The sequence below is a fragment of the Mixophyes fleayi genome, chromosome 8 (genome assembly GCF_038048845.1).
Source record: "Mixophyes fleayi isolate aMixFle1 chromosome 8, aMixFle1.hap1, whole genome shotgun sequence".
Taxonomy (NCBI): Eukaryota; Metazoa; Chordata; class Amphibia; order Anura; family Limnodynastidae; genus Mixophyes; species Mixophyes fleayi.
In genome coordinates, this window is record NC_134409.1 from 53,680,586 (window position 1) to 53,701,843 (window position 21,258).

General features: G+C 40.8%; 1 long non-coding RNA gene across 1 annotated transcript in view; it reads right to left on the minus strand.

Moving 5' to 3' along the window:
- Nucleotides 1-20,831, minus strand: part of LOC142100076 (uncharacterized) — an 86,737-nt gene extending 65,906 nt beyond the window's left edge. The window contains exon 1 of the long non-coding RNA XR_012678687.1: nucleotides 20,728-20,831. This is a non-coding gene — a long non-coding RNA (uncharacterized LOC142100076). The remainder of the gene's footprint in view (nucleotides 1-20,727) is intronic.
- Between the last annotated feature and the right edge of the window lie 427 nt (nucleotides 20,832-21,258).

The window sequence follows — 21,258 nt, forward strand, 5'->3', positions numbered from 1 at the left end:
CCCCTGTACAAACTGGCTCTATTTTACCTGAGTTGTCCCCCATCCAGTGTGTACTCAGAAAGAGTTTTTAGTGCAGCGGGGAACCTGGTCAGTGAGCGGCGAAGGAGGTTGCTTCCTCAGAACGTTGAAAAAATGATGTTCATAAAAATGAATTATCAATTCCTCAATGAAGTACAGCACTGCCCTCCAGATAGTACAGAGGGACCTGTGGTTGTGGAGTCCAGCGGGGACGAATTGATAATGTGTGAGGAGGAGGAAGTACACACTGTAGGGGGAGAGGAATCAGAGGTTGAGGATGAGGACGACATCTTGCCTCAGTAGAGCCTGTTTATTTTGTACAGGGAGAGATGAATAGCTTTTTTGGTGTGGGGGCCCAAACAAACCAATCATTTCAGGCACAGTTTGGTAGGCCCTGTCGCTGAAATCATTGGTTTGTTAAAGTGTGCATGTCCTATTTCAACAACATAAGGGTGGGTGGGAGGGCCCAAGGACAATTCCATCTTGCAACTCTTTTTTTTCTTTCCCATTCTTTTTTTGGGGGTTCAAACAAACCAATCATTTCAGCCACAGTTGTTTGGTAGGCCCTGTTGCTGAAATGATTGGTTTGTTAAAGTGTGCATGTCCTATTTCAACAACATAAGGGTGGGTGGGAGGGCCCAAGGACAATTCCATCTTGCAACTCTTTTATTGCCATTATGTGACCATTCAACAGTCGTTTGCCATGAGCACAAAGTAAAACAAAATTAAAACAAATTCAACAAATTAAAACAAAAGTAAAATGCCCTGTCATAATCAAAAACAAGAGGTATTGACGTGCTTGAACTACTGTGGTGTTTATAAGTTAGAAACACTACACTTGAAAGCTTGAGCCTTTAATAGAAAAAGTCACTCTTCAATGCACGAATATTTGCAACAGCGACAATTTTTGGGTTAACAAAGTCAACAAATAACACTTCGACCATGTCTGTCTTTCACATACTTGATGGGATCTCAATGATGAATGCTCTGTACCATGGTCGTCTAAAACAAGAGGTATTGAGTCATTGACGTGCTTGAACTACTGTAGTTTTTATAAATTATAAACACTACACTTGAAAGTTGGAGGAGGTATTGTGGCCCCGGTACCAAATTGGGTACCGGGGCCACTCCACTATGCAGTCCAGATAGAGGCGTATCAGATATTAAACAACGTTGACTGTTGCTGCCAAATCATAAATTAATGAAAATGACCTGTCATCGTCAAAAACAAGAGGTATTGACACGCTCGAACTACACCCTGTATATGCTGCAGAGGATGTAGGAGCAGGCAGCTGTGCAGTGGAATTCAGACCATTTGAAGGCGGAGGTATTGTGGCCCCGGTACCAAATTGTGTATCGGGACCACTGCACTATGCAGTCCAGAAAGCTACCTCGGTGAAACGTTTTGGACTAAAAACAATATTGAGAGGTGTGAGGTGTTCAGAATAGACTGGGAATTAGTGGAAATGACTGTTATTGAATGTTATTGAGGTTAATAATAGCGTAGGAGTGAAAATAAACCAAAAAACTTGTTTTTAACACTTTTTATGTTTTTTTCAAAAAAAATCCGAATCCAAAACCTTAAATCCGAACCAAAACCTTTCGTCAAGTGTTTTGCGAAACAAATCCGAACCCAAAACCTCAAGCAAATCCGAATCCAAAACACAAAACACGAGACACCAAAAGTGGCCAGTGCACATCCCTACTTTCTATTTATATCTGTGTGGTTGGATTACAGTGCCCCTTGAGATGCACATTCTTATATCATCTAATATTATTGATATTTATAAGTTTTACAATTGTGTGTTACTGGATGTCCTGCACATAGGCAGAGGCCAGGACAGCATGCTAGAGAACACTGCTACTTACAACTATCTGCACCTCGTTATCTGGAGAACTGTATATACAAAGAGGTTATTTGGACACTTTAATCTCCTGGACAAAACCATGTTACACTGCAAGGGGTGCAAATGAGTGTTCTGTTTTGCACATAAGTTAAATACTGACTGTTTTTTCATGTAACACACACATATCAACTTTGAATGTCAGTGTACAAATAAGTTATCAAGTATTTGTGTGTTACATGAAAAAAACAGTCAGTATTTAACTTATGTGCAAAACAGAACACTCATTTGCACCCCTTGCAGTGTAACATGGTTTTGTCCAGGAGACTGAAATAAGGATCCTCTTCATTTAAGATCCTTAATGAATCAGGCCCCTGATTCTTAAGTAAAGCATTTTAAAAACTAAAATAAAATTATATAAAGCTGCTGGAACCCTAAACTTTGTTATTTGCAGGACACACCCTCAACATATGTTATTGCCATTATCATCTTGGGACAACAATGGTGCTTCCTAGGTCAGAATAAGAGGGTTTATTAATGTGCATATTAGCATCAATATGTACTCTAACAATGCATTGAATACATTACATTACTTTTTGAAGATTTGATATGCATAGCAAATGACCACAATTAATTTATTTTAAGTAATGTATCCTATAAATGTCCATTTTATTCAACCTAAATAAACTGTTTAACTCCTTCTATCGTTCTTACATGATCATGCCACTCATAATTATGTAGGTATCCGATCAGTATTTTGAAATCTATTTTAGTTTGTCATGTAGACACAATTGTATTCTGGTTCCTGAATATGTTGCTGATATAAATAAGACAGGTTGGTGGTATTGAACAGACAAGTAAGTGATTTGTGTAGAGAGACTCCCAAAGTTTGCATTTGGTGAGTACATTACATTGACACTGGCCTCTATTGTTAGTACATCTCAAAGTAGGACAGTCTGGAGAGGGATAGATAGTGTAATCCAACGCCAGCTGTTCTGCAATATCAGCATCCTTCACAGTGCATTAAAAATACACTAGTATCAATAGCACATCCTGGGCGAGCTCTTTAAGAAGCCATTGGAGTGTTCTTATAAGCGTTGCTGTTACCAGAAGGAACAAAGATTATTTCCGAAAGCCTATGATGTAGGCTGAAAAAAAACCCTCTACCACTTATGTTTAGAAGACATAGCATTTAAATGGGCTTGTAGTAGGTAAAATGTGACAAAATGATCTATGCTGTATAAAATGCTGTAAAACACATCTTTGGATATTTCCTATTAAGCTAGAACTCAAAAGATACAGTGAAAGGCTTCCACCTGGATATTATGAAATTATAGACAGGACAATGCAAACTTTCATGCTCTGCATCTGTACCAAATATATTTAAGTCATGTCTAGAATTATTAAATTTAAAATGTACTTTTGATTTGTAAAAGTAAATGTACTGTTCAAAGTATAATAAAGTACTATATTTTGGTCTCCTTTTTATGATGAATACAATAGCCATGTCCCACAGTTCTTATTTTCAGACAATGGCTAAAAGGCAGCTGATAATGATCCAAAAGCACCACTGGCAAAACACGGCATGTCAGTTATGTATGCTCTAACACCACTGGCCAGGTCTGTGTCTGAATAAAAAAGTACAGATTCAACATAGCATATTTTTTTTAACTAAGAGCATTTAAGGCAATTCCCCTGCAATAGACTTTACTCATTATTCTAGAGTATGACAAGAGTGGCCATAAGCCAAATGCACTTACATTCATATGTTTGTACATGAGTAATTCACCTACTTACTCGGTGTTAAGTCTGCTGACATCTTCCAGCCAATAGTATCCACAGGGAGGGGCCTTGGCTGGCCCATATATTCTTCACCCAGTGGTTGCTGGACCTCTTTATTGCTGGACAAATTCCCTACCTGCATTTGCATGTTGTGTTTTAACATTTTCTCCCTCTCCTAGGTGAGGCACAGTTTTGTCTGGAAAGCTTTTTCAGTCAGCGACTAATTCATACGCTGCTATTACTGATTGGCCGCAAGTCACTGCTCCCTTCAAAGCAACTTGGCTTTTGGTCCTTTTGTGTGCGCGACTCCTTGAACTGGGTTGTGTGGGCATGTCATTGTAAGCTCAGAAGGGGTGTAGACACTATGATGCCAGATTTAGCACTTGCCGTACATAAAGGACTATGTCCTGGGACCAGTGGTTTGTGTCTCTTGGCCATACACTGTTTGATTTTGCTATTAGTTACTAGCTGACACACAATTTGCTTTCGCCACCACTATTTCTCTTTAATTCAATAAACTGTGACCTGTTGCCAAAATTTAAATAGCTGTCAGTGTCTTTATTTACTTATGGATTCGAGTGTTAACTCTTAAATGGTAAGCAAGGTTTGTGCAATGAAGAAGTAATTTTTTGTGGTCTGCTTTTTTATTAGGTTTTTTTTTATAGTATTTTATTTCAGGTATATATTAAGGTCCAGGGCTTTTTCCAGTAAAAGTTTTTTTTGCACTTATAATTATTGCAATACTGAAGTGATGGTGCACTGTGCATGTCATGGACATAGCCCTGCCCTTGAAACAACACACAACAATTACAACATATATCCCACCTCCAGACATCCCTCCAAGCACAAAACTCAACCTCAGGCCATTGTCATACTGCAAACCGTAAAGAAGTCCCAATTTCCAAAACAAGGCAGTCACCTTAGCCAATTGTCTGTCTTTTCTGCCCTGGTCCTACACATATCCTGAATACATCTCCCTGCTTTTATCTTTTCAGTCTCCTCTTAACCACTCACCCTCTTTGCTTTTATAGCTGCCAATGCACCACCTCTTCCCTATGCGACATTGTTGGACCAAAACCACTACTAATGTAGATAGTGTCTTGAGCCTACTCATACAGCTCCACTCCACAAAACGTTTATCTTATTCACGCATGACAAACCCAAAGAGAACATTAACTTACTGTTACTGCAGCAGGTCTGGAAAAAATCACCAGAGAGTAAGGCGGAGAAATCTCTTTAATGGATGAAGTGTCAGTAGGAAAATTATTCAACCAGGGTGTCATTGGCATTTTAATGCTGACACTTGAGTTTAAAAAATCCTGAATGTAGATGAAGTTTGATGCATTCAGAGTGTTGTTTGTATGCCTAAGCTCCTGTATAATTCACCACCACCACCTCAGTTGCAAGCTGCCACTAATCAAGCTTTACCAGGAGGTAAATAGGACAATTTGAATATAGCCATTGTGAAGAAATGCAGTATAGCTAATGACTGATTGTTATTTTCTGTTGAATTTATGTATAACACTGTGAATATTTTATGTAAACTTTCAAAGTGTATTTTGTTAACTGACCTGAGTCTGACCAAGGCAAGTGTCAATGGTCTTGTGAAAGTAGCCAGACCCAGATAAATGTCTGAGTAGTTTGTGTATGTAGAGGAGTTAGACTTAGCCAAGCCGAATGACGTGCAGAGGTGAGACTTCAAGGTCCTGTGGACATTCCGATCTCAGCTCACTTTGAAAGCCCTGTGACATTTGGGAGATCAATCTGTCTTTATTGACAGTTAATTCCTAAGGTGGGCGGTGAAGAGCAAACAAGAAATGGTTTAAAATCTTCTGCCTTAGACATCAGATTGTGCATTTCATGAGGGGTTTATCAAGACTGAAATGTCCCATACTTTTCAATTGTGTTCCCTCACACACAGCCAGTCTGTGTGTGAGGAAACACAATTGTAGATTTTATTTCCTATTTTATTTTCTGAAACTCTTTTGTGCAACATTTTGTATGTCTTGTTATTAATTATTGTAAATAAGCTGTAGAAATATTTTTCAGATTAAACATATTTAATCTAGCGTAATTCTCTGTGATTGTTTGTGAACTTCCGAAGCCCAGGGTGGCTCATGCTACATGTGTAGGCGATTTAAGTGTGAAACATTAATAAGTGGTTCTGAACGTTAAGGATACCATAATAAATCCTTCGTGGTGATGTAAAAGGTGTATTCATTGTTAATTAACTAAGGTTACGTCAGTTACGGCCAGCTGTTCAGATTCCTGTATCTGGGGCAGGCTGGGCGTTCATAATTTCATAATTTGAAATCATTAGAGATTAGCAAAATTACTTCCTTATTATACGCCAACCACTCTACACACAGTAAATTCCATTAAATGCATTTCACGGAGATGCGACGTTCTGGTAATATAACCTTTCAGTTTAACTTTTCCTTTGTCATTTCACACTGTTTGTATATTCGCATTTCATGGAATATATGGTCTATGAATATAGTTGTGACAATGACCGTGAATTTATTCTGCAGTGTAGTTTGGTTGGGGAAGGATTGAAACACTTAAGGATGAATGCAAAATGTTGAACAGTTTGCTGTCAATTGCCTGAAGGTGATCATTTCGCACAGTTTTTAAAATGTTGCTTAACTTTGAAAATACATAGTTTTAAATGTATAACATACTCAGAGCACCTAAATGGGTTGTTGTAGTAAAAATATACTCCGTTATAGCCATCCACTATACCTATGGGCTAAATTTGAAGTGTTTGTATCAAGTGTTTTACATTAGTTGCGTAGTGCACTAGAATTATATAGGTATTTTTTGTTAATTACAATGATGTGTCTTTTCAGTTTGGCAATTAGAGAGGAAAATTTGCAATTTCTGCATATGATAACCCAAAGTGGAGTTACTGAGATAGGAAAACCCTAGCCATTATAATGACACTTAGAACCAGTTTATATTGTGAGAGTTGTGTGCATGGGCCTGCCTTCCCACATTAGGCTCTCAAGGGAGTGAGCGTTAGATAAAACTGTGAGTGATGTGATGAGCAAAATGAGTGCGGAAACAGCTAGAATAAAATAGGTTGTAATGTTCATGGTTTGAGGGACAGGAGGGAGAGAACAATAGTGTGACAGAGAGTCAGTCTGAGAGAAGTGACAAGCAGTGAAGCAACCTAAGAGCAAGAATAGAGAACAGAGAGACATGGGACATGTTTGGAGGTAAAGTGAAAGAAAATTGTGCTGAAACGTTTCGCTAGTGTCTCTTGCTTCCATATTTGCCCACTCCTGCTAGTAAAGCTTCAGATAAGAAGGGTGCCAGTTTAGTTACAGCATCCTGCAGGAAAATAACTAGATACACCACTGGTAACATATAATGACTTGGAGTATTCCTTTTTGCATCTACTGAATGTGATGGTATTATCTATTCCAAGGTTGGCATTGTAAATACAGTTCATTCTACATAAGGTAAGACTTGTACAGAGAAGCATTTAACAAATGAGCTCCATTTTAACTTTCCAATGTATTTCTCTTCTTCCGCAGTAAAACCTCTTCATTAGCAATAACAGGTATTTGCAGAAACATGCTGATACAGGCTCTAATAGGTGCCAAAGAGGAGAATTTAATATAATAACATATAAATCTGCCATAGTACAATGGGAAAGGAGACTGCACCAATTTATTACAGGGATTCATTAAAATAAATAAGACATTGAGTGAATGATTGTAATAATACAATGAAACACAATAGGGTTTTCTGCCTACAGCAGATAACAAAAACCCTGTGGTGCTCAAGCCAAAAGGTTATTTATTTTAATGCAGAAATGTGATATATCACAGCCAAACCAACGTCAATGTACCAAAAACAATTGTGTTTTAAAGAGACAGCATCACAGCTAGAGTTGAGTGAAATATTTGCCTCGTGCAGCATTAGCCACAATATTTTGCATGTTTTGTTGGCCTTAAGTGTTCTCACTCCTACAAAAATCACATCAAACAGCAGAATTAATTAACTGTCATCATCACAACTCTATTCATAAAATATAAATTCAGCAAAATGCAAATTTACAAATACTGTGCTGCATAGAATTTCCTGAAATGTAAAAGATTGTATCGCCCTGTTCCAACGCAAGCCTTGATTTGCATTAGCCTTTAATGAAAATTCATTAATCTCTAAACAGAACAATTTAAAAATATATGTAACGCTTGCACAGTTGTGCAACTGCACATGTGCCAGGATAGGAGAAAAACTACATCTGCCAGCAAGCTCCATTGTTGCTGAGAAGATTCCAAATGAGGGGTTAAGTCAGTCCATTATATATTTCTGCTGAAAGGGAGGGAAAAAGGTGCCAAAACAGGAAGGCAGAGTCAGAGTCTTTGAGAAGAGATCTTAGAGAGAAGTGCGTGACGATAAAGAAGTTGAGGGAGGAGGATACAGAGTTTGTGAGTGGAGAAAAAACAGAGCTGAAGCAGAGAAAGACAGACACAAAGTAGTGAGCGAGAGAGACACTGTGAAGAGTAAGAACAAGAGCCTGGAGCTGCCATTTGGGACAGAATGGAATACAGCAGCCATTGAAGGAAAATTCAAACAAGGAGCTTTGAAGGGAAGGAGTTGCAGAAAAATATAGCTGCTTATATTACTTATTTGCCAGAGTTTGAGATATTACACAGGGGATTGTGGATTTGTGGAATAGTGGTAAGCCCTTTTGAAGGACGGAGATATCTTTTGCAAAGGCAACAGGGTTTAGGGAGAGGAGGAGGTTAGGTTTGAGAGCCTGAGTTTTACCTGCTTCAAGTGATATAGATGTGTGCTGAGCTAACAGGTTGTTATTGCTCACAAAAGTTGTAGGACTACAAGAAAAATAAAGCTACGGAACAAAGAGAAGTGAGGTTGCTACCCACCATTTTGTGTGAATACAATTCAACTCATGAGGAGAGCCATTGTGAGATTACAGATAAAGTTGTGCTATTTGCTATGGAAATCTGTAGCTGCATTTATTCAAGAATCAAGTGATTTACCCTGTTACCTGCTGTGTGTGATTACACATCATTTGTTCAAGTACTGTTCAAACTCAAGTAGCTCATCTGCATAGAGTGAGAATGTTCAATTGTGCTATTGTTTCTACAGAAGAGTGATAACTGGAAAGCTAGGGATGTAAGTAATAGATGTTATTGAAAGTAGAGATGCTCACTGACCCCCGCGAAGTGGTTTTGGATCTGTATTAGCTTTGTGTTTTGGTTTTGGATCTATATTTTAGAAAAATTGCTACAATATGCTAAAATCACATAATTTTGCGCTTATTTTGATCCTACATTATGATGATTAACCTGACTAACAGTAATTTCAAGTCATTTGCAGTCAATTTTGACCACCTCAGAGGTCACATTATTATTTTCATACACTTTCGGACAAATGCTGCAGCGACCTGGCTGGATGCTAAGCGACAAAGCAATGACACAAACACACCGCAGTTCTAAGTACATCTAGGACACATTGGCACACAGCAGTGACAGAAAAGAAAAGTGGTGCAATATGGTATTGTCCTTGGGCCCTCCTACCCACCCTTATGTTGGATCTTAAAAAGGACATGCACACTTTAACAAACCAAGCACTTCAGCCACAAAAGTGCCACTCATTGTGGCTGAAGTGCTGGATTTGTTTGGGCCCCCAAAAACAAGGTAACAATGGCCTTAAGCCACCTAAGGTAAAAGTGGTGTCAATGAACTCTATTGTGGCAAGATGTTGTTGTCATCATCCTCAGCCTCATCCTCACCCTCATCAGTGTGTACATCATCCTCACACATTATTAATTCATCACGGCTGGAATCCACCGTTACAGAAGTCTCAGTATTTTTAAGTAATTGACGCAAAAGGCCTTCCTCGTGGAACTTGAAGATCATTTTTATGAACGTCATCTTTTCCATATTTTAAGTAGCCTCCTACGACGATCGCTGACAAGGTTCCCGGCTGTGCTGAAAACTCTTTCCGAGTACACACTGGAGGGTGAGCAGCTTAGGCAGTGCAAAGCGAGTTGGTACATGGATCTACAAATTCCCTTTTTTTCCTCCCAGTATGTAAAGGGACTGTCTGATGTGCCTATTTCTATGCTGTCATGAAAATAATCCTCCACCATACTTTGGATGCTGATAGTAGGATTAGTTGGAGTTATGGCAGAGGTGTCACGTTTTTTGGTCAATTCTTTAAGACCAGACCAGATGTCAAAATTTGGTGTAGAGTCATCTGCATCATCCCTGGGTGTCTTGGGAAAGCAAAGTTTTATCCTAGCAGCAGTTGAGTGAGAAATTGAAGGAGGAGACACCGTCCTGTCACGTGACACTTGAACTATTATCTTGCTCACCAGGAGCTCCTTGCATCCCTTCAGATATGGGTCAGTTGGAAACAAAGAGAAAACATAGGTCTTAAACCGAGGATAAAGCACAGTTGCCAAAATGTAGTGATCCGATTTCAAGATTTTGATAACTCTTGTATCCTGGTAAAGCGAATAAAGTACTTGATCTACAAGTCCGACATACTTAGCGGAATTTCTTTGTTTAATCTCCTCCTTCAGTTTCTCAAGCTGCTTTTCCAAAAGTCTAATTAAAGGAATAACTTGACTCAAGCTCGCAGTGTCTGAACTCACTTCACAGGTGACTACTTCAAATGGTTTCAGCACCTTGCACAAGACGGAAAGTATTCTCCACTGTGCTTGAGTAAAATACACCCCCCCCTCCTTTCCCAATGGCATGTCTTGTGGAGTAAGCGTGGATGGCTTTTCGCTGTTCCTCCATCCTCAGAAGCATATACATGGTGGAATTCCACCTTGTCACCACCTCTTACTTCAGCTGGTGGCAAGGCAAATTAAATTACTCTTGCAGCTGCTGCAATCTCCTACACGCTGTTGCCAAATGCCAGAAATGTCCAGATATTTTATGGGCCACAGACAGCATCTCCTGCATGTCCCTGTCATTTTTTAAAAAGCTATGCACCACCAAGTTTATTGAGTGAGCAAAACAGGGAATGTGATGGAATTCACCTAGTTGCAAGGCTCTCACAATATTGGTGGCGTTATCAGAAATGACATATCCTGAGGAGAGTCCAAGCGGGATAGGCCATGTTGCAATGACATCCCTTAGTTTTTGTAACAGATTGTCAGCTGTATGCTTCTCAGTGAAGCCGGTGATACACAGAGTAGCCTGCCTCTGACAAATGTGACGTACCTGGGTACATGTTGCTGCTGCTCCTGCTGGTGAAGGCGAATCACCAACCCAGTGGGCTGTCACAGTCATATAATCTTTAGTTTGCCCAGTTCCGCTTGTCCACATATCTGTGGTTAAGTGTACAGTGGGTAGAATGGCATTTTGCAGCCCAACAATAAAATTTTTTTGACCCTTCTGGTAGAGGTGAGAAATAGCTTTTCTACTGAAATGGTGTCGTGATGGAATTTGGTAACGCTGACACAAAACCTCAAATAACTGCCTAAAACCAGCTGCATTATTAGTGGATATTGGACGCAGATCTAATATGAGCATAGTTGCCATGGCGTCTGTGATCTGCTTTGCTACTGGGTGACAGCTTTCATACTTGCTTCCTCTTACAAAGGATTGTTTAACAGTCAAATATTGTAAACTACTAGTAGTCTTCTTCTTGTTCTGCTTCTGGGATAAAGATTTACCCCCAGCAGCAGCAAGAGCAGCAGCAGTGGGACTAACGCTCAAGAATTCTTCAGAGGAATGAAGAATAGTGCAGAAGTCATCTAGCCTTAGCAATTTGGATGCAGGACTAACTCCGATCGCTACTGAGGATATTGATGAGGACGTGTTGTGGGTGTAGATTGCAGGCGTCGAGATGTAGGTGAGTGAAGGGTCCTAGCTGATGATGGACTGCTTGTTGTTATTTTTTTACCATAACTTCTGATTTTCCCAACACCTTGCCATGAATTTGCGTCAAATGGCGTAACATGGATGAAGTTCCTAGATGATTAAGGTCCCTCCCTCAACTGACTGTGGCTCTACATACACTACAAATGGCTAGACAACTGTTTGCAGGATTTGGGTAGAAATAATTCCACGCATAAGAAGTGGATTTTTTGGTCTTATGTCCAGGCATGACAATGGCCTTCTTCTTATCACGTGCCAGAACTGCTTCCACTGGTGCAGGACTTACACAAACAATATCATCCTCATCAACATCCTCATTAGTGCCCTCGTCGGCTACACGAATATCCCCCTCATCCTGTTCCAATTCCAAAGAAGCATCCTCAATTGGTGTATCACCGGTTACACTTGGGCTGTTCAGGCACACATCAGCAGAAATGCTGAAAGGGGCCTTCTTTATGGATACACTATCAGAATGGTCACGATTACACATTGCACTCATGGATGGACTCTCCTTTCTGAATCTGAGTATACATTTTCCTCTAATGCCTTACTGTTTTCTTCCAGCTCGACTTTTACGCGTAAAAGTATTTGGGCACCACTTTTAGAGTCCGAATTACTTGATCTTGCTTGGTCACAAGTGACCTTACAAGGAGATGCCTCGGTAACAGTTTTAGATCTCGTACTTAGAGAAAGGCGAAGGCCTCATTCTTTCTTTGCCACTGCGTGTGTATAATGGCATGTTGGCCAATTATTTTTTTTGCGGCAGATAACTTTGCCTGGATTACAGCTCTTTTTTTCTAAACCATGGTAAAAGATGTTTTTTTAGATGTTTGTTTCCCTGACTTAAAAAGACTATGTACTTTTTCATAAGCTTTGCCAGATGACATACAGGGATTACTATCATCAGGACTTGTGGCAGCAGCCGCTTGCTACTCATGCTCTTCTGTGTACTGCTATGAATCCATTTGGATAACACTGTACATTTTTTGGTGCAAATACAGAAGAAAAGCCTGCAAGGACTAGTATTTGTATTTCAGCAATGACAATTAGCAATGGAGCATTGGAGCTCTTGTCTTTGGGTGTATATACCACCATACACTTTTTGGTGCAGATTCAGAAGAAAAGTCTGCAAGGTCTAGTATTTGTATTTCAGCAATGACAATTAGCAATGGAGCAATGCAGCTCTTGTCTTTGGGTGTCTTTTAGTGCAAATTCAGAAAAAAAGCCTGCAAGGACTAGTATTTGTATTTCAGCAATGACAATTAGCAACGCAACTCTCCTTTTTGTGTTACCTATATAACACTGTAGAATTTTACTGTAGCAATACACCATTCCTGACAGCAATAGTTTTTTTATTTTTATGCAGTGAGAATTACTAATGCAGCTCTCCTTTTTGTGTGTGACCTATATAACACAGTAGAATTGGACTGCAGAATTACACCAACCCTGCCAGCAGCACTAGTATTTGTATTTTTCCTGCAAGGATATTTAACACTGGAGCTATAGAGCTCTCCTGAATGTCACTGATTACTTTCTTTAACACTGCTACCACCCTCCTCTTTCAATTCTCTAACTTTGCCTGCCCAACTGCTCTACACTCTATGCTACCCCTTCTGTACCCCTCTCTTAAATTGTGCTAGATCGCCGTGGAGGGCGGTATTTATAGATTCCAAAACTCCCGAGACCCGACGACATCACAATGATGACTCGATTTGGTACACGGATCCCCTAAGTTCAGGTGTGTTCGGTTTCCGAGGAACCGAGTCTGAGCACCTCTAAATGAAAAGCACCTGTGTAAAGCACTGTGTTCAACTCAAGAATTATCTGTCTAGCTTAAGCATATGTATAGACTGTGATGGATCACATGCCACCAGTATGCAACAAGAGAGTTAAAAGTATTATTGTGCATTTACATGCTTAAAGGGGTTGGGTGTGGTATAATGTGATATGAACTATGTAAAATACTATGAAATTATTTAATAATCCATGTAAAGAGTTATACTGCTAAGGGAAGTACTGCTGCAGGCAAGCCATGTTCTTGTTATTCTTAGTGAAATTCTATATAAATATCTAGAGTATGTAGTGTGCCAGAGATACCTCATCTATAGGCACTAAGTGAGAGGTAAAGACAGTAGTGCAAAGGAAATTATCGGAATTGCTATGCAAACAGCAACTAGTATTCAAGTAATTTCTGTCTTTATTTTTGTATATTGAATTGTTTGTTGCCTTATTATTTCATGTTAAAAGTATATTTTTGCTATAAAACATAGAAATGTGGTTGCTGCCCATACTCATTTAATAAATGTGCCGGGGTAGATTCAACACCATTCTTGTGTCCTACATGTCAAGAATTGGGCGGAGACACTGTTCTGAATAACAGAGGTGATAGAAAATCTTACACAAATGACATTTACATATATCTGCTATGTTAAATAACAATAACCTTGTCTATGCTCTGTCTTTTTTTCTGTAGTTGTACAGTAATTGTACTTCATTGTTAAGCATTTTAGTCTTCTCTCTGTTATGTGGTGCAGAACATTGCTACTAGATTCTACTTAGCATCGTGTGTGATAAGTTTTGTAAATCTGCTCTAGTAGTTACTATATGAGAATATGTGCTATATGTCAGAGCATATCTTGATGTGGGCCCACTATACAGAAGTTGAGGCTGCCTAAACCCATGGAAAGGAATCTAATTGGATCCTGATCTTCACTATGCACTCTTGCAACAGAATGATGAACTTCACTGCCAGGGCAGCTGTGGTACAAAAACTGATTAAAAAAAGCAAAGGGGCAAATATACAGGAAAGCTAATGTAATCAAAAAAGAAGAGGCCAGTATACATACTTCAGTAGAAAATAGGAATAGCTTGGACCCCGCTAGGTACAGAAACTGTTGCTCAGACACTAGACAAAAGGGCAGAGTGGCTTAAATAGAGACCCGATGACATCATGGCCTTACACCCAAATGTGCTCACTCAAGGCCTGTTATGCTCCTATTCAAGTCTTCCATCGCACTCCTGTTAGGAGAATGAGCATCAGACATGTTCAGCCTGTGGCACGGGCCAAGCCGGTGAGTTATTCCTCCACCTAGAGCGCTGTGGCCGGAGGTGACAGAGGTCCCTTCCGGCATGGCAACAGTGACGTCAGCATGGCCCGGGGTGCGTCTTAGTCCCGGGTGGCACTGGCTGTCAGATGGACTGGCCAAGATGATGACCAAGCTGGCGGAGGGGTGGTGGATGTGGATACCCCTGTCTTCTCTTTAGTGGGCACAATTCCCACATGGCAGCTGGAGGACATGACCATTTGTTTATTAGATCTCAGGATGGCATGTGTCTTTATGATGATTCTGATAGTAACTACTCACTTCTAGCAGGTTTCCCAGAGGACCAGGTTGTGGCAGTTTATGGTCGGATTTGTCAATGGAGGGTTCAGCACTCTTTTCCGGTTCAGATGGAGGTTCTATGCGGATGGGTGAGCATGATATAATGTCTTTGCCTGATGCCGCCTTACGTATTTGCTCTGATTGCCAAAGTTCTAGCACTGGCACCTGCTCGTGCAAGTTAGTTAAGTCTCTGCAGAAATACTTTGTGGCTAAGAAGGGTACCTGGGTCATCTCGGGCAACTCGTAGGGGGATCCATATCACAGTAATAGAGAGTATTCACTTCAAAAGTACAGCCATTTACAGAGGGTTTCATGCCTCTGTCAGGGAAAAGATATAAAAGGGTCAGTATGTAGATATGTTTACCATTACTGAGAAAGTCAGGAAGGTCACAGCTTCAGCGTTTGCCAAACGGGACAGGGGTTAGGCTAGTGTTAAGACATACCACAACTGTTTGAGTGATGCATATCTCTTTGCAGCCTGCTACTTGGGTACACAGAATATATGGATATGCTCAATTACCTCCAGATGATACATAAAATGTATATGACATCTGGCTCGGTACCTGACTAAAGTATGTAAAGGATTGTGGGCCAAGCATGATGGTCATACGAGTTTTATGCTCGGATTTAAGAATGTTGAGATATGGCTGAAGGTCACGCAGGAGGACCGGAATTGTTCTTTTGCTGCCACTAACTGGCAGCCTCCGTAACAGGGGAGGTCTGGCATGCTATTTCAGCGAGGGGAAAAATGTTTTGCTTCAAAAATGCCCGATGACAATGCCTGCCTGCACTGTGGGGGGTGTCATGTGGCCAAGGCTTGTGTTAAGCACAAGAGGGGATGTAGGGATACGATCCCTGCATCCCCCTGGCGCTTTGTAAAGCCGTGTCGCCATCAACTTTGCAAGCTTGGCTCATTGAATGGCCTGTTATCCCGGAAGTCGGACACTGACACTGCATTCTGGCTTTCAGATTGGGTTCTGCTTGCCTATTGAGGGGTCCTCTGTAGTTAAAAATTAAAATCTGATACCTTCGTGTATCCTGGGGTTTTGGTGGAGAGAGTGGACAAAGAGGAGACATTGGGGCACATGTGTGACCCCGTTCCGGAATCCCTGTTTGTTGAGGTACCTGGTGGTTTTCCCAATCTGGGTGGTGCCTAAGAAGGCAGCCGGGAAGTTTCGATTAAGTCAACATTTATCGTTTCCACTGGGGGCATCCATTAGTGAAGGTGTTCCGGCATGTTTTGTAGCGTGTTCTACCAGTCCTTTGAGTCTGCTTTGGATTTGGAGTGCAGTTTTTGTCTGGAGCTTAATTGGCGAAGGTGGATAATGAAATGGCTTTTCAGCTTCTCCCTTTGCACCCAGAATCCTTCCCTTTCATGGGTTTTAAGTTTAGTGATTCTATGTGGATAAGTGCCTATGGCACGTGCAGTGTCTTGCTCCTTTCTTCGATGCTTTAGCACCTTTGTGTGTTGTTGCTGGTACGGAGTATCAAAACTTGGATGATTTCTTGGTCATAGGGCCGGGTCAGTCCTCGGTCTGTGTGGATGTATTGTTTTCCTTGGTTGCATTGTTTTTTCCCTGAGTGTGCCGGTGGCTCATGACAAGCCTGAGGGTCACACATCCCAGCTGTCTTACCTGGGGATCGCAATTGACACGCTTTTGGGTCTGCACAAGATGCCTGCAGATAAAGCAATGAAATTGCATTCACTTAACACCAAATTGAGGGTGTCCCTGAGGATCCTTTTGAAGAAGCTCAATCTTTTTTGGGTATTTTCAATTTTGCTTTTCAGGTGATAATGACGGGTCAGAATTTTTGCCGCAAATTGGAGCGGGCAACCACGGGGTTTACACGTTCTCATTGTTGCATCCTGCTGTCGGCTGAGATCAGGGAAAACCTGTGGGTTTGAGACATGTTTATGTGGGATTTCAATGAGGTGTGTGTGTGGTCTTACCCCCCTGATATCCAGTAGGGATTTGCAGCTGTTGGGGTCTATTTTGCGTGATTTTTGGTGATCGGTGCATAGTGCCTGGGCCTGGTGCTTTGACCAGTTCCAGCTGGACGTCAATCTTATCCTCCAGGAACTTTCTCCCATTGTTATCGCAATGGAACTGTGAGCCCCAAGGTTAACGGGTATGCAGGTAGTGTTCTCGTGCGACAACTTGGGCATGGTTGGTGCATGCGATCAATAGGCAGAGCGCTTCTTCTCCTGCATTAGCTTTATGTGGTGGCTTGTATTGCACTGCCTATCGTACGATGTTACCTTTAGTGCTCAGCACATGCAGGGTGTGGAGAACATGCTGCCTGACACCTTGTCCAGAGGCAATTGGGCCAAGTTTCAATCTCTGGCACCGGCAGCGGTGCTCACTAGTTCACCTTGAACTGCTTATGTATGGTAGACTGTGAAGCCAGAGAAGAGGGTATGGCTGGGAGTCATCACTGGCTACCAGTCAACAAGGCAGGAGTGGCTCACTTTCCAGGATGCAGTTCCTGGAGGTTGTGAAGATTGACACAAACGGGTACTGGTGTCTGTGTTGGCCGTTTATACCTTGGGTAAGTGGAAATCAGTGATGTCCGACTCTAGCAGGTATCTCTTTGTTCTCCAAATTGTACAGCCAGTTCGATGTGGCAAAAAGTCTCCTGATCTCTCGGCCATGTGTGGCTGGGTGCGGGAGTGCCCCACCGTCCCTGATGGCAGGCAGCCGATTAGCCCTGCAATCCTGGAAGTTGGTTGCCTCTGGGTGGTCCTTTCTTTTATCAGTAATTCTGTAGGAGCATGTTGTTCTTTTGCTGGGTTCCAACTCATGTAAGGTATGTCACTCCATATCAGACCAGTTAGATAGGGGGCGATGGGTTACTGTTTCGCCTTGGCTCAGTTGCTCTGTTTGCATGGTGCGAGATGTGAATGATTTTGCACAGCTGTGTCTAAGGGATGCAATGCAGTGGCTGGTTCATTGTGACAAGTCTCCCCTTAAGTAGTATCATTTAATGGTGGTTTTTAAATGCGTGCTTGGAGCCTTGGGTTTGGATAGTGATTAGTTTTGCATGCATTCCTTCAGGATCATTGTGGCCACATCTGCAGCCATTTAGGGGGCTTTGGTGCCATGCATACAGAAGTTATACAGGTTGAAGCTTGCTGCGTATGTGCAATATATGGGGCCTTCTCTTCTTCTTGAATTCTAGATCTCCTGCCTCTGGGTTGACACGGGGCTTTTGCTGCCTATTGCTCTTGTTAGCAGGGCCGCAAAGGGATTTTTCCAGATCTTTCCTTTATCTTTCCTGACTGGATGTTGGCACCACAAGGTTTTGATGGTTTTTATCTTCGCTTGTGTCGCCCATTTTTTTCCTTCCTTTTCCTCTTCTCTTTTTCTTGCTTTGTAATTCTTCTCCATTTCCTTGCCTCAGTTCCCTATTAGCCTGTTTAATGTAAGATTGTGTTTACTGCCGTACAGTGCAATGGACTCCACTGCGGATCTGAGTTGTCAGAACTCCTCTATGCATTAGGCCATTTTTCTCCGGACAGCTCATGATACTTCTTCCATTCTGCGCTCTGTGGATGTGTCTTGGTTGGGGCAGTGTGGATTGAGGTGGCCTGGGTTTACGGGGCTCCTGTCCAGGGAAATTGTCAGGTGTAGCAGTGCCCCAAATCAGGGTTATCCATCGTGGGGGGGAGACTTTGGCCATATAAAATCAGTGGAGTTGATCCTGCGCATTCAGTCTGACCTAGCGTGGGTGGATGCCTTCTGGCCTAGATTGCTCCTGTGCTGGTCTTTTATAGTTCCCTGGCAGATGTGGGAGTCTTTTCCTGATGGGCGAGTAGTTGACCGATTGTGCAGGGAGCACCCCTTCATTAGGTTTCAGAACCCTGGTCTTTATAGGCCTGAAGCAGTGCACTTAACCAAGGAAGGTTTGGATCTATTTATTTGACAAGACATTGGTATTTAAACACATTTAAATACCAATATCCCCATGTCTTTACAAGAACCCTAATTTATAAAGTTATCCTAGATTTATGGCAGGAGGGAAATTGGGTTATCAGATGGAAATCCATAGAATTGTTGACTTCACTGCAACATGCATATGTTTAGCTGGCTTCCTGAGACCACTTGTGATATTTGAAGTATTTAATCTGGTCCCCCACCTGTGGGCTTTCTAGTATAAATAAGGGGAGGGCTGACAACTTTTGGCTTGATGTGAAAATTCCAAAAAAGAGTCCCAAGTTCTTCTACAAATGCACCAGCAGCAGAAAAAATGGGCTTTTGATGAAAACCGAGTGGATGTGATTTGTCTAATGTGGGTGTGATTAAATATATATATACAAATCAAATAGCTCTCCAGTCATCACAACATGTCCCCCAGCCACATCACGCCACACCCAGCCACATCATGTCACCACCAGCCATATTATGAGTGTATAGTATCGGGACTAGCTCCAATGAATCAGTGGTAAGTGTGGACAGAGAGGAAAAAAATACCAGCAAGAAAATGAAAAAAATTGAGGCAGGCTTTAGCGCAGACCCAGTCCCCAGGCGGTTCCAGGCATTGAAACCTAGTACCCTTCAGAAGCATGGTTATGCATGGGTGTTTATATGGGAGTAAAGAGGCATTGACATTTTTCCCCCGGGAAATGTGGCTTGCCAAAATGGAATGCGATCACATCCCCTTCTCCTGATTCCACATTATAAACTTTGGGAGTCATGTTCAAAAACAATATCTAAAAATAAACAAGCAATTGTGCAATATATTATATTATATTTTATTTTACCAAACTTTACTTTGATTAAACTCAATGTCACTAATTTGAACACATATTTGTCAGTTTTTACAGATATACATTATTGAATACATTATTATACAATGTGTTTAATGTAGACATGTTAGGCATTTTGTATCAAGATTTTATGAATATTTGAGCTTGTGGGACCAGTGATTCCAAAGTTGGAATTAAAGAGAAATAATTAAATTTTCTCTATAATACCAATACTCCCAACAGAGAGGATTAATCCTTACCTTGTGAAAGACTGCAGGCATAATAACAAAGTTAGACATTAAACACAAAAGCTTACAAAATGAAAGGGTGGTCTTACTTCCCTGTTCATGGAACTGATCCGTGTATTTTCATTTTTTTATTTCTTTTATACTACTTTCTAAAACCCCGGACACACCAGGTGAAATTTTTTACTAAGCAATAAAAATGGATGATGCAAATCTCTTTAAATAGCAGGGATTTTGTATTCAGAATGTTTCACATAAAATATAGAATTTTGCAGTGCTTAATAAAACAGAACAAGGGAAAAAGACTGCTCCCTGAAATATGGCTAATTATGAAGTGTGGCTAATGTTAACATTAGCCTACTGAGCTAGGCAAATTCCACCATTAATCAACTTGTAGTGGCTAATAACAATCAATATTTATGAAAAAAAATATCAAATGCAATCATTTAGTGATTTGTGAGCGTGGAAGACAGATTGATGGGTACTGATGTCTGGCATTAGGTATACCAACAAGTTTGCATCAGTACCCAATTACACAGCATTTTTCTTGTGGAAGCAGATAGATATTTGTACAGTATGTATATTGCTGATTAAAAACTGAGCTATGGGTATTCTTTAATTAATTAACCAAATAATAATAAATACAAATATCTCACAAACCCATGAAATACACACCTTGTTCAGCTCTTTCAAATGAATTCCCAATTTCCTAAAGTCATTTAAAAAATGCGTATCTAATATCTGTTATCAATACGTTTCTGGTTTAGTAATTACAAGCGATCTCATTAATTATCCTGATGCACTGGGTCTTAGATTAATAAATCAATAACTAACCTTCTTCTTTGGACCGGTGATGAGTTCCTGCCACAAAATCAGTGGGCTTCCAAAGATTTTTATGCTGAAAGGGAAAGGTTTCAATTAGGTTTAATAATTGCTATAAGGAAGAGTCAGTGAAGGTAACATCGTTTTCCAAGGAAACCACCAAATGTACAATGTTAATATCTTGTATGAATGCCAATGTAAGAGTTCTATGGTATCATAGGTAGATCACACAGAAGCAGGGATTTGCATATCAGAATATACAGTATGCAAGACTTTACTTGGCAAACAAGTAAAACACATCCTTTCCTTTTTCTACCCAAAATGCACTCTGATCTTATAGAAATATGCTCTATTATAGCATAACAATGCAAAAACTGTAGTCATAACACCGCCAAATACACCAGAAAACACTTTAAAATGTGGCACAATTGAGAGGACGTCTTTCTTTCAACTACAAACAGGGCTGAGCTGGCCACCTGTCAGCACTGGCAAATGCCAGATCGGTCAATGTCCTGACAGACCAGCCAGTAGGGTCGGTGCAAG